General features: G+C 47.8%; 1 pseudogene; it reads left to right on the forward strand.

Moving 5' to 3' along the window:
* Positions 1 to 8087: 8087 nt before the first annotated feature.
* Positions 8088 to 11436, forward strand: LOC146187309 (uncharacterized; annotated as a pseudogene).
* Positions 11437 to 12216: the final 780 nt, after the last annotated feature.

Raw genomic sequence — 12216 nt, forward strand, 5'->3', positions numbered from 1 at the left:
GTGGCTGGCTGCCTTGAAGCGCTTGGAATAAAGTACTGTTTGACGTACCGCAACATAGCACCAATCAAGCAGCATGTAAAATAGATGAAATCAAATAAAGTCTGGTCCAGTTGAGATTTTCTATAACGGCCATAGTCGCTGGTCAAAATAGGCATGCATTGAAAAAGAAGAAGAGGGGACTCACGAGACGCCAGTGCTGGGCTTGCTCGTCCGTCGACTGCCTGCGCAGCGTCGCTGAACCCAAGGCTGGTCCAGCTGACGGCTGGACTTCGTGGCCCTGGGCCAGTGAGCTGATCGGAAGGTTTTTGCAGCGACATGGCGCACCCCAACAGGCGCTAGTAACTGCCTTTCCTGCACAAGAGATGCAATCATAAAAGCTGCGACTGCAGGAGGATTGCCTAGCAAGAGACCCCTCTTCAGGAACGCTGCTGAACTGCACTGGTGGTAAGTGCGCCAAGCTGCACTTTTATTATTGACACTGACGATAGCCATAAACCGCTCGCTGCTCGGTGGTTGGAAACTGTCACCGCTACGAAAGAATTGCAGCTTGCTGTCACAAATAACCGAACCTTAACTTAGGCAGCCTAGCGCTTTTGCAGAACTTTTAATAATGTCCATTTTTGCTGGTGTTTCGCTCGAGCCGCGCACAACCTCGAAGCTCCCCGTAGCAGTCACGTGAATGCTCAGAGCCTTTCTTTGTTGCATGTCAGTCTTAGTTCCTCATGCGCCACACACTGACAACAACGTCTAGGCTCGGTGAAGCGAGCGTAGGGAAAGCGCAGACGCTCAACGATTGAGATTATTGTAGATGGTAAGCATGACATTCTCACTCGAACTATCCTTCTCACATCACAAAAATCATTTCATGGCGAAATCCTTCCCTGCCTCATGTGTGCCATTTACAGGAAGTGTGATCAGAAAACATCCTTCACACCCGCAGTTTAATAAACAAAAACCTGCCTTATCCATAGGAAATCGAACCACTAGGGCTCGTGAGGAACATCGTAACTCTCCTTGCCCTGCGTAAGGATGATAGTAGCGATGAAAATGACGCTGCAGTTAGTGATAATAGCAATGATAATAGTTGCGATGGAAATGACGTTGCATTTAGTAGATGATGATAGTGATGACAGTAACGATTACAATGGCAATGCAGTTAATGTATTGATAATAGTAGTGAAGATCGACGGTGCAATTGCATGATGATAAAGATTTTAGCAGCGATAGTGATGGTGACATTACCATTAACAAGAACGGTGCAGCTAATGAAAACAGTTCTGTAACGGGCTTTCACTATTTCCGCATTTAGGAAAACTTTAGTGTTGTGATTTATTTCTTCAAAATATTTTGTATGAATTGTTTGTTCCTCAATTGAATAAAACTTCCGCAATTCATTACGACATCAAAACTGGTCTAAAGATTTTGGTCGGTTATGGAAGCAAATGTCTCTGAGCCCTACTCTACAGGTCAATGAACAAAATACTGGCGCTCAGCGCCAGTATTCGTGGTCCTACCTGTAATTGCTTATTGCTTTTACAAGCTGGTAGAAACACGCTTCGTGCAGTCGTGGAGAAATTATCGGCAGAGCAAGGTAATTATTTTTCCTGTTCATGCTTAAATTATGTACTTCAGTAGTGCCTTTCAATGCGTGCTTCACTGAGTACCCTTCATGGGAAAATGCAGGTTAGCCTAAGGCTGGGTACTATCCAAGGAAACACCAGCGCTCACACTACATTTCCTTCAGACATGCCGCTAGGTAACACGGAGGGGAAAGTGGCAATGCAATGCTCTTTTTAGCCGCAAACTATAAAGAAATAAATGGGCATACAGTGAAGTAAACCCGCTCCTTCCTGTGTTCACCCAGTTTTCTGGAAAGAAAGATAGGTGAACTGCGTTGCTTTAATTTCAGTAGTGCCTCATGCGACTCAGTGGAAAAAGAATTGGCAGGAATGATCTTAGTTAACTTGATTATACTGAAAAATAACAGGATTTCTCTTTTACTTTTGTTTTAACTCAGCGTAATTGTTGCTTCTTGCACAGCACTTATCTGATTGTGTAATCGTGTCCTCAAGAAACTTTATGAATCGGTTAATCACCACTTTTTCTGTGATGACGTCACGTAAGCTTACTAAAGCTCCCGAGAACCACCGTGTCAAATGACGGAGGTTTAACCCTTATTTAAACCTCCTTATAGCGAATACCTCAGTGGTTAAGACACTCAGCTATCAGCCCCAGTACCATCGTTAGAACCCGGCCAATTCTAATTCGTGCCCACAGTTTGTGTGTGTGTGTGTGTGTGTGTGTGTGTGTGTGTGTGTGTGTGTGTGTGTGTGTGTGTGTGTGTGTGTGTGTGTGTGTGTGTGTGTGTGTGTGTGTGTGTGTGTGTGTGTGTGTGTGTGTGTGTGTGTGTGTGTGTGTGTGTGTGTGTGTGTGTGTGTGTGTGTGTGTGTGTGTGTGTGTGTGTGTGTGTGTGTGTGTGTGTGTGTGTGTGTGTGTGTGTGTGTGTGTGTGTGTGTGTGTGTGTGTGTGTGTGTGTGTGTGTGTGTGTGTGTGTGTGTGTGTGTGTGTGTGTGTGTGTGTGTGTGTGTGTGTGTGTGTGTGTGTGTGTGTGTGTGTGTGTGTGTGTGTGTGTGTGTGTGTGTGTGTGTGTGTGTGTGTGTGTGTGTGTGTGTGTGTGTGTGTGTGTGTGTGTGTGTGTGTGTGTGTGTGTGTGTGTGTGTGTGTGTGTGTGTGTGTGTGTGTGTGTGTGTGTGTGTGTGTGTGTGTGTGTGTGTGTGTGTGTGTGTGTGTGTGTGTGTGTGTGTGTGTGTGTGTGTGTGTGTGTGTGTGTGTGTGTGTGTGTGTGTGTGTGTGTGTGTGTGTGTGTGTGTGTGTGTGTGTGTGTGTGTGTGTGTGTGTGTGTGTGTGTGTGAAAGCATTAAAGGTCTCGACCAGTCACAGGTCAGGCACAAGCTCCGCACTATCTCTATGTTGACTGGCTAAGTTTAATGGCTTGTCGGGAAGTCACGCACGGTGAACCCGCTATGGTCGTACAACCCGCGAATGGCCATATAGTTGTAACCTCACAAAACAGCCAATTAGAGCCACTACGCAAACATTGTGGTCGAGATTCTTGGTCGGTGGTGGTGAGTCCATGGTTGCTTTCCCCCAGATACTGCGTTCTATACTTCACAGCGGACGGTATGAAGAGCCGCAATGAATTGAGCAGTGTCTCAATGTTAGTACTAGTACATAAGATAATCAGCAGTACGTGAATCAACAGTCTTGGGATGGAGTCTTGGGACGTCATGACGAAGTCGTGACGTCCCAATGCATGGTCATATCACCGAGCCATGACGTCATGTGCATGGTCATATGATATGTCATGGCCCCATTGTACATAGCACTATAACCATATCACATGACCAAGTCATGACGTCATCTTTCATGCGTTACGTTACGTGGCTCCAAATAATGACATCAAGCTACAGCTTACCGCAAATCATAACGTAACGTTACACGCTTTCTCAGTGATTGCACTTAAGAGCTCTTAAGTGACCCCGGTGAGATTATTCAAGAGGCTAATTCTGTCTCCTAACCATGGCCGCCAGGAAGGCTGCCACCTAAATACACTACTGAGATCACTCAGGACTACTTCCGTGTCGTGAATGTGAAAGCCTAAGAGGACTTAAGAAGTGGATTGAGGACGGTAATTGTAATAGTCACTTGCATGTACATCCCAATTCGTCGCCCGTATAATAGACCACTGCGACCACATGAGCGTCCCTGTAACATCAGCAGATTTTCAGGAACCGTCTTTTTGGGAACAGCAAGCCTGAGCATCTATTGTAGAAAACACGATAGAAAGGATGCCAACAAACACATGGTCGGGAACAAATAAAATGCTTACGTGAGTAAAGTGCGAAGTCAGTTTCTTTGCGAACATTTTATTTGCTGGAAAGTAATCCTTTCTGGGCTATCACGTTTTAAGCATAACTTTTCTCAAGAAATGACCCCACCCCTAAGAGAGAATTTCTAGACAATTCCTGCCAGAAAACGTTGCTGTTCTTGGTAAAAATGGTTTTTGTATCAAACAACATCGGGTCTTCCTCGTTCTGTAAAAGCCACCGTAGAGCAGCGAATAAGGCCAGTCAGACTTGACTTACAGATAGCCGCCTCTTTTTTCACTTTCATGACGAACATCCATGACTGCAATTTACGATACTAAGTTTATGACAGATATAGTGCATGAATATTTACTTCTCACAGGTACAATGAAGCGGAGCGCAATCTCTAGAGTGGACGCAGTGTCTGCTCCGGCGGCTCCAATGCACGCGTGCGGAATTCCCTTGGCAAGCCTTCAGGGAGCTGCAGTAACCATTACGGTAGAGAATATGAACCACCATTTTCTCTGCACAGCAACAAAGACTCGAGCATGCCAGATTAGCCACTATCTCCCGGCGTGGAACAGATTTTCCAGGGCCAGATGGAACTGCGTGAAAAACCCCGAACATGCTCCGAATTGATTGTAGCCAGCGTAGACTGTCCTGAGCACGTAATCCAGACTGATGAGGCTCTTCACATGGTGGCCACGCTCCTGTACTTTCTCATTAAAAAGCACCACTGCGTGACGTCACTCGACGTTGTTATTGGGAGAACAAAGCTACACGACGTCCTTGTTTTCGAGGCCCTTCGTGAAAACGAGCACATCGAGAGCATCACATTTCGTGATTTCGCCGAGGACGACCGTGGGTTTTTCAGCTTTGTGCCTACAATTACATCGACGAAGAGTCTTAAGCATCTTGAATATATAAATGACGCCGAAATGCCGCAGACGATTCTGGATGCTATGTCGTCAGTTTTTCAGGCGACAAAGACGCTGGAGTCTTTTTGTATGTCGAATCTCTCCATAGACTCCATCCAGTCAACGCCGCTGTTAGCAGCAATTAGCGAATTTGCTCCCTTGAGTCACCTTACTCTCGACTTTTTTATCTTAGAAAGCGCATCATCTGAATGCTGTGAAGCATTCGCTAGCTACCTCAAGGACAGTAGCACATTAACCACACTGCGCCTGCACGGTTCGTGCCGTTTCGACCAGCCTTTCGCGACGGTTATTCTGGGCGCGCTCTGTCAAAACAAGAGCATCCGGAAGCTTCAGTTTGAATATATTACCGCACATGAAGAGGCCACGGAGCTCATAGCCGCCATTTTCACTCAGAACACCGTGCTGTGCAGCTTTAATATTTGTTCCAATTGGAATGGCATCAGCCTTGTGCAGGGCGGCTATTGCGACTGCTGGCTCCCTGCTCTTATAGAAAACGAAGTTTTGGTAAACATGACTCTGCCTTTTAATATCTGGCGCCCAAGCCAGTGGAAGCAGTTCCTGGGTGCACTTTCTTCGAAGCGCAACGTGAAACGCCTTATTATAAGTTCGCGCAGTCAGGAAGCTGCCGGGATCCGACAACTACATAACGTCTTGCACGAAGTCGGAGTTGACGATAATGCTGCCTTAAATCCCGGCTTCAGCTCTTTCTATTCGGGAGCCAACGTCAGCTATCCCCAGTGTGAATGCGCCGTTATCATTTCCCCCACGTCATACGATGACATTTCTGCAGGGCAGCAAGCTGAGCTCATACGTGAGCTATTCCCGTTCAGTCACGTGACTTCGCTTCAGCTCGAAATCGTTCCACACGCGCCTGACAGCGATCCTTCTGACCTCGCCCAATACCTCGAAATGACCAAAACGCTTAAAACGCTGCGTCTTAGCTTTGATCCTTGTTATCACCACATTCCAGACGATGCGAAGGTTTTATGGAAGAACATATTCACATCACTGTCAAGAAATCGCAGCATAAAAAAACTGTGCCTATGGACAGAACGTATAGAGACAGAAGAAGCTGGATATTTGGGCGAAGTGATCAGGTTAAACGAAAATATAAGAAGGTTTGATGTTCACATTCCCAGACGCCGGCAATCTGACGCCTTCTTGATGCAGCTGTCCAAAGGTATTGACAGAAACTACGCCCTGGTCCACACCAAATTACCTGCCTACGCAAGCCACGATGCGTTCTGTATATCTGAAAAGGCCAGACGCAACCACAGCCTCGTCGCACGTGCCTCCCAATTCTACCATGGAGCTGAACTCCAAAGGTAAGGATGTTTCAAAGAACTTCAAGCATGATGGATTGGGCAGATCATTTGTAGAAAAATCTACCAAATCTCACATGTCGGTTTTAGACTCATTTCAGGAGAACCAATAACGTTAACTTTCTTCTCAAACAGTCTCGCAGTAACTGCATCGGCTATATTTATCCCCTATATGGGGTTCTCCTAGTTGAATGCCCACGCGAAGTCGACGTTACCAATACAAAACCTTTTTGTTCTTTCATGCTGATGTGAATTATAGCATAAGGTTATTGCAACTAACTACTATCATATTAGCAGGTCGTCAACTTCTTAAAATCGAAACAGTTCTTTTGTAGCAAAGCACCATTGATTTTGCCAAACAGTTTGCTTCTTAAAAACAGTTTATGAGTTTCGCAAATGACCTCCTTTTTTTCTAGAGTCTGGATGCGAAACAGATACCTTTCTTTTTAATTTTTCGAAAGCCTTTGATGAAGTGAGTCTTTCCTTTTACTTTTAAAAGTTACCCTAACATAATAAATGGATTAGTGCCTTCCTTGCTTCGAATTCAGTTTGTGTATACAATCGCGATCCGCCATCAACCCCTGCACAATCAGGCGTACCACAACAGTCGCTTCCTGGGACATTAATAATTTTGATCTATATACGTGACTTTCTCTCAATGTCTGATACAATATTTGCTTGTTTGCTTGCGAATTATGGAGGGTACACTTAAACATATCTGAATGCAAAGACATGCGCGTAACTCGTAGCCAAAAAATTGGTCCGGACTACATTATGATTGTTACGCCTCTCTAATCTGTGTCAATCTACTGATACCTTGGCATTGACCTTTTTTTTTAATTTTCACAAAACGTCCAACACTTCTAAGGCAAATAGCATGCTTGGGTACGTCCTCAAAAAACTTATTTCGATCATCTCCTCCATTGAAAATGCTATCGCACACGATACTTATCTATCCGCAACCTCAGTATGCGACCTTCAGCTGGGAACTGTTGTGCCTGGCCAAAGCCGCCCAGAAATTCAGCCGGACGCCAAACTTCTTCGGCCAACGCCTCCTTTACGAAATCCGGTTACTTATCTGCAAAGCACCAGTGCTCTGGAGGCGAGCCGTGCCAAAGGGAGAGAAGCGACGTGTTTCAACATGAGCTGAGCGTCCAGACAGAACGGCGCCGTGACCCTGACGGTGAACCCCTTCTCGCCCCGCGGCATATTTGAAGCGAGAGCGCAGCAAGCTCTCCCATTGGCCCTGCGAAAGTGCTGCCGTCGGATTGAACCATTTTGTGCGTCAACGGTTCTCGGCGATGGAGTCTCAAGTGCTTCTGTTCGAGACTCCGAGTGTGAGTTCGTCACTAGCGTCCATCGGGAGCAGTTTGCCCCCTAACAGTGCGGACGCGGCGGAATCTCCCCGGCCGTCGCTGCGCGAGGAGAGAACAGTCGCGTAAAGCTATGTTAGCTTTCGGCCCCAGAGCCGAACTCGTTGTTTAAATGCCTGTAAATAGTGTATAAAGCTTTTTCTTCATCTCACCAACGCCGACTCGGATTCATCGCTACGGCCCAGGGAGCTGACAGCCCTCGTTCACGAAGCGGGTGACGAGCGCTTCGTTACCAAATCCCTGGCACAACCCGGTTGACGGTGGGCTACTGTGTGATAACCCCACCGGCACAACATTGGATGGCAGCTGCGGCATTGACCGGCGTCAGGCACCTCGGCGCGGTGAATACCTGAAGTTTCCCTCAAACGCCAGACTTTCTCTGACACACAGGGTAGCTTAGAGAAAGGCTGAGCGTAGCATTGTGTTAACCTTGCGTTTTTCAAGCCTACAGGAAGTGTTTTGAAAACCAAGGGATGCTAAGAGGGGAATCAGTGTGAGAAAGGCTTGCGCATCTCTTGCTAGGAGCGAGATAGCGAACGTATGGTACACTATTCTAAAAAGGCAATCAACAAGAGGCCGGTGTAAAAGATGCAGAGTTACAAGGTCAAAGAACTTCTCCAAATTTGTGAGGAGTTGGGCATCGATGTGGGCTCAACGAAAAGAAAAAAAGCGATCCTTGAGATCTTGAAGAGTAATGACGTGACGGTTGAGGAAGCCGCAGAGGCCTGGGCTGATGTCAGTGAGCGCCATAAGCAGGAGAAGGAACGTCGCGAGAAAGAGGAGGAGAAGGAACGTAGCGAGAAAGAGGATGAGAAGGAACGTCGCGAGAAAGAGGAAGAGAGAGAACGTCGCAAGGAAGAAATGCAGGAGCGTGAGGCGAATAGACAGGTGGAGCTTAAAAAGATAGAGTTGGAGCTCCACAACAGCTCGCCAGCACCTAGCTTAACTTCTGCGACAGTCCTTTCTAACAGTCCCAAAATCCGTGATCAACTACCGCCTTTTGCCATTTGCGAGGATATGGCTAAATTCCTCGTGAAATTTGAGCATGTGTGCGAACGGAATGACATCGAGCCATCCCTCTGGGCACAGAATATGTTTGCTTTGCTTCCCGGGGAGGCATCTGACGTAATCACGTGCCTGTCGAAAGAGGCTTTCGAAAGCTACAGTGATGTCAAGGAGGCACTACTGCGGAAGTACAAATTGTCGCCCGAAGCCTTCCGGCAGAGGTTCCGATATGCTCATAAGGATAAGGAGTCGCATGTTGACTTCGCGTTCCGTCTGAAGGCCGACCTAGTTGAGTGGCTCAAGGGCGAAGAGGTTTACAACGATCGCGATAAGCTCGTGGAATGCATCGCATTAGCGCAATTCTACCGTTGTATCGATGATGATGTCAGGCTCTGGTTGCTAGATAAGCTAACGGAGGTTAAGCTTAACAAGGCAGCAGAGTTAGCGGAAGAATATTACGCCCGCCGAAGCTTGCACAACAAGGCAGTGCGCGTAGAGAAAACTGACAGGAAAGATGGCTTTCCGAGCAGGCCCGACGAATGGAAGCCATTCACGCGTCGCGAGTTTCGTAAAGACTCGTCTCTTACAAAAGAAACTGTAAGGGAGCGGCAGAATGAGTCTCAGAGGGCTAATGATGTTCCCAAACAGGGCAAAGATGCGACACGTTCTTTACGCAAACCGTTGAAATGCTATAACTGCAAAAGGGAAGGGCACCTTGCAGCGCACTGCAAACAGAGTTGTGTTGGCGACCATTCGGGAAACAGACAAAAACCTGCGTCTGTTGGAGCCATATATGCAGGAGATTAAGGTAAACGGAAAAAAATGCAGAGCACTTCGGGACTCGGCAGCAACTATGGACGTTGTCCACCAGTCTTTGGTATCCCCGAGTGAGTTTACGGGAGAATGCGCTTGGATACAGCAAGTGGCCGAGTAGCAGAGCGTCTGTCTACCGATTGCGATGGTCACCATTGAAGGAGAATTTGGTAAACTAAACACAGAAGTCGCTGTGTCTGCCGCCCTCCCGAAGCAATTTCCCTACCTCTTCTCAAACAGCTCGGAGCAGCTTCTAAAGGAACAGGGCAAATCATTCTTTGCCGACGTGGCGTACATGGCCCTCACGCGATCCAAAGCGCGATCTGTCCAGGCAACTTGATCTTGCATCGGTGAGCGAACCGCTCTGCGGCACACCGGACGAGCAGGGTAACTTGAGTGGTGAGACGGCACGGGAGGGAACGCGGAGCGCGGGAGAAGGTGTGAGCGAGCCGTGTTTGGACGTGACTGAGAATGATGCCTGCGCTGTAGACGCGGCGTCGCCAGGCGACGCGGGCTCTACTCTCGCTCCGATTTCCACCGGCTGGCAAGCGCTGGCTGCAGTTGAGAAGGAAACTCTCATTCTCGAGCAGCAGGGAGACTGCTCGATCACCGATTTAATGAAGAGCGTCAAACTGGGTGTGAAGAAAAATGGAGTTGAATTTTATGAGAGATCAGGCTTATTGTACCGCAGCTACACGGATAAGCAGGGTCTCAAATATGAGCAGCTTTTGATTCCTCGGAAGTATCGCGGTCAGCTACTGGAACTCGCGCATGAAAATTCGTGGGCAGGACATCTTGGCTTGAAAAAGACCAAAGCTAGAATTGCTCAGGAGTTTTATTGGCCGTATTGTTGGAAAGATGTTGAACAATCCGTGCGCTCTTGTGACACCTGCCAGAGAGTGGGCAAATCCACTGACAAATGGAAGGCGCCAATGAAGTTGGTGCCAGTCATAACAGAACCCTTTCGGCGACTGGTAATCGATATCGTAAGTCCTCTGCCGGGATCAACGAACGGTTGCCGGTATTTTCTGACTGCCCTGTGTGTCGCGACCATGTTCCCAGAGGCGGTACCACTTAAGGAGCTAAATTCTCCCCAGGTCGTGGACGCTCTGCTCTCAATTTTCGCACGCGTAGGGTTCCCTTCCGAGATTCTTTGTCACAACGGCAGCGTATTCACCAGCTGCCTAACTTCCACCTTTTTGGATAAATGCGGAATCAAAGTGGTGCACAGTTCGATTCATCACCCGCAATCTAACCCAGTGGAACGAATGCACTCGGTACTGAAGCGAATATTGAGAGCCCTGTGTTTTGAGCGCAAGTGTGATTGGGAGGCCTGCATTCCCGCCGCTATGTTCGCCTTTAGATCTGCTCCCCACGCGACCGCAGATTTTAGCCCAGCAGAGCTTGTGTATGGCCGAAGCTTGAGAACTCCGCTGCGCATGCTGCGAGAGTCTTGGGAAGGCGGCGATGAAGACTCAAATCTAGTCTCATACGTCCTCAACCTACTTCAGAGGCTGGGGAAATCAAAGGATATTGTAGAAAGCCATATGAAGGCGGCGAAAATCTTGTCGAAGGAGTACTACGACAAGTCAGCAAAAAAAACGCACATTTGAGGTAGGCTGCCAAGTGATGCTCCTTCGGCCATCAAAGAAAAAAGCTCGAAGTTCAATGGGAAGGGCCCGCAAAGATTGTGTCGAAGCTTTCTGATACTAACTATGAAGTGAAATTGGGAAGACGGCCCAACAAAATTTATCACAGCAACCTGATGAAACCATACATTCAGCATCAGGCAATTGTAAACTTGACTTTGAACGCGGCCGATGAGGAAGGGGAGGAAATCCTGACGACGGCCAACATGAAAGCGTGTGGTTTAGAGGTAATGTTGGATCAGTTGATGTTGGATGCACGTCTAGGCGCCACCCAAAAGGAAGATTTAAAGGGAATCGTTTCAGAATTTCAAGAGGTTTTTTCGAACCGTCCCGGAAAAACAACGGTCGTAGATCACGACATCGAGCTGACACCGCAGGAACCGATTCGTAGTAAACCGTATCGATGTTCACCTGTGCAAAAGAAAATCATGGCTGAAGAGATCCAGCGCATGCGTGACTTGGGGTCATAGTACCCAGTGAGAGCGACTACACATCGCCCCTAATACTAGTCCAGGTTCCAGGAAAAGATCCGAGACCATGCGTCGATTATCGGCGTCTGAACGCGATAACCCGAGATCAGACATATCCAATACCGAACCTGGAAGAAAGGGTGGAGACAGTGTCGACGGCAAATTACATCTCTACGCTAGACCTAGTGAGAGGCTATTGGCAAGTACCTCTTACAGAACAAGCTAGCCGTTACGCCGCATTTGTTTCTCCATTCGGAACGTTCCGCCCAGTTATGTTGAGTTTTGGACTCAAAAACGCGCCGTATTGTTTCTCCAGTCTGATGGATCGAGTGCTTCATGGCTTGGGCGATTTCGCGTTACCATACCTCGACGATGTGGCCATCTTTTCAGATACTTGGGAGGAACATGTGGAGCACTTGCGAATCGTGTTGAGCAGGTTGAAAGAGGCGGGTCTTACTGCGAAACCGGCTAAATGTCACCTAGGTTGTGCGGAAGTGACTTATCTGGGCCATGTGGTGGGGCGCGGCCTGCGTAGACCTCCAGGCATCAAGGTAGTAGCTATTGTGAACTATCCCCGGCCAACCACTAAGACTGAGATAAGGGCCTTTTTGGGATTAGCCGGTTATTACCAACACTATGTGAGAGACTACTCTGACCTTGCCAGCTCGCTAACAGACGCACTCCGGAAATCTGAGCCCGTCAAAGTGATGTGGGACTCAGAGAAAGAGAACGCGTTTCAGAGGCTAAAACAAGCCTTGAGCAACAAGCCAGTTCTAACGG

This window comes from Amblyomma maculatum, chromosome 6 (genome assembly GCF_055883805.1).
Source record: "Amblyomma maculatum isolate TAMU_Amacu chromosome 6, ASM5588380v1, whole genome shotgun sequence".
NCBI lineage: Eukaryota > Metazoa > Arthropoda > Arachnida > Ixodida > Ixodidae > Amblyomma > Amblyomma maculatum.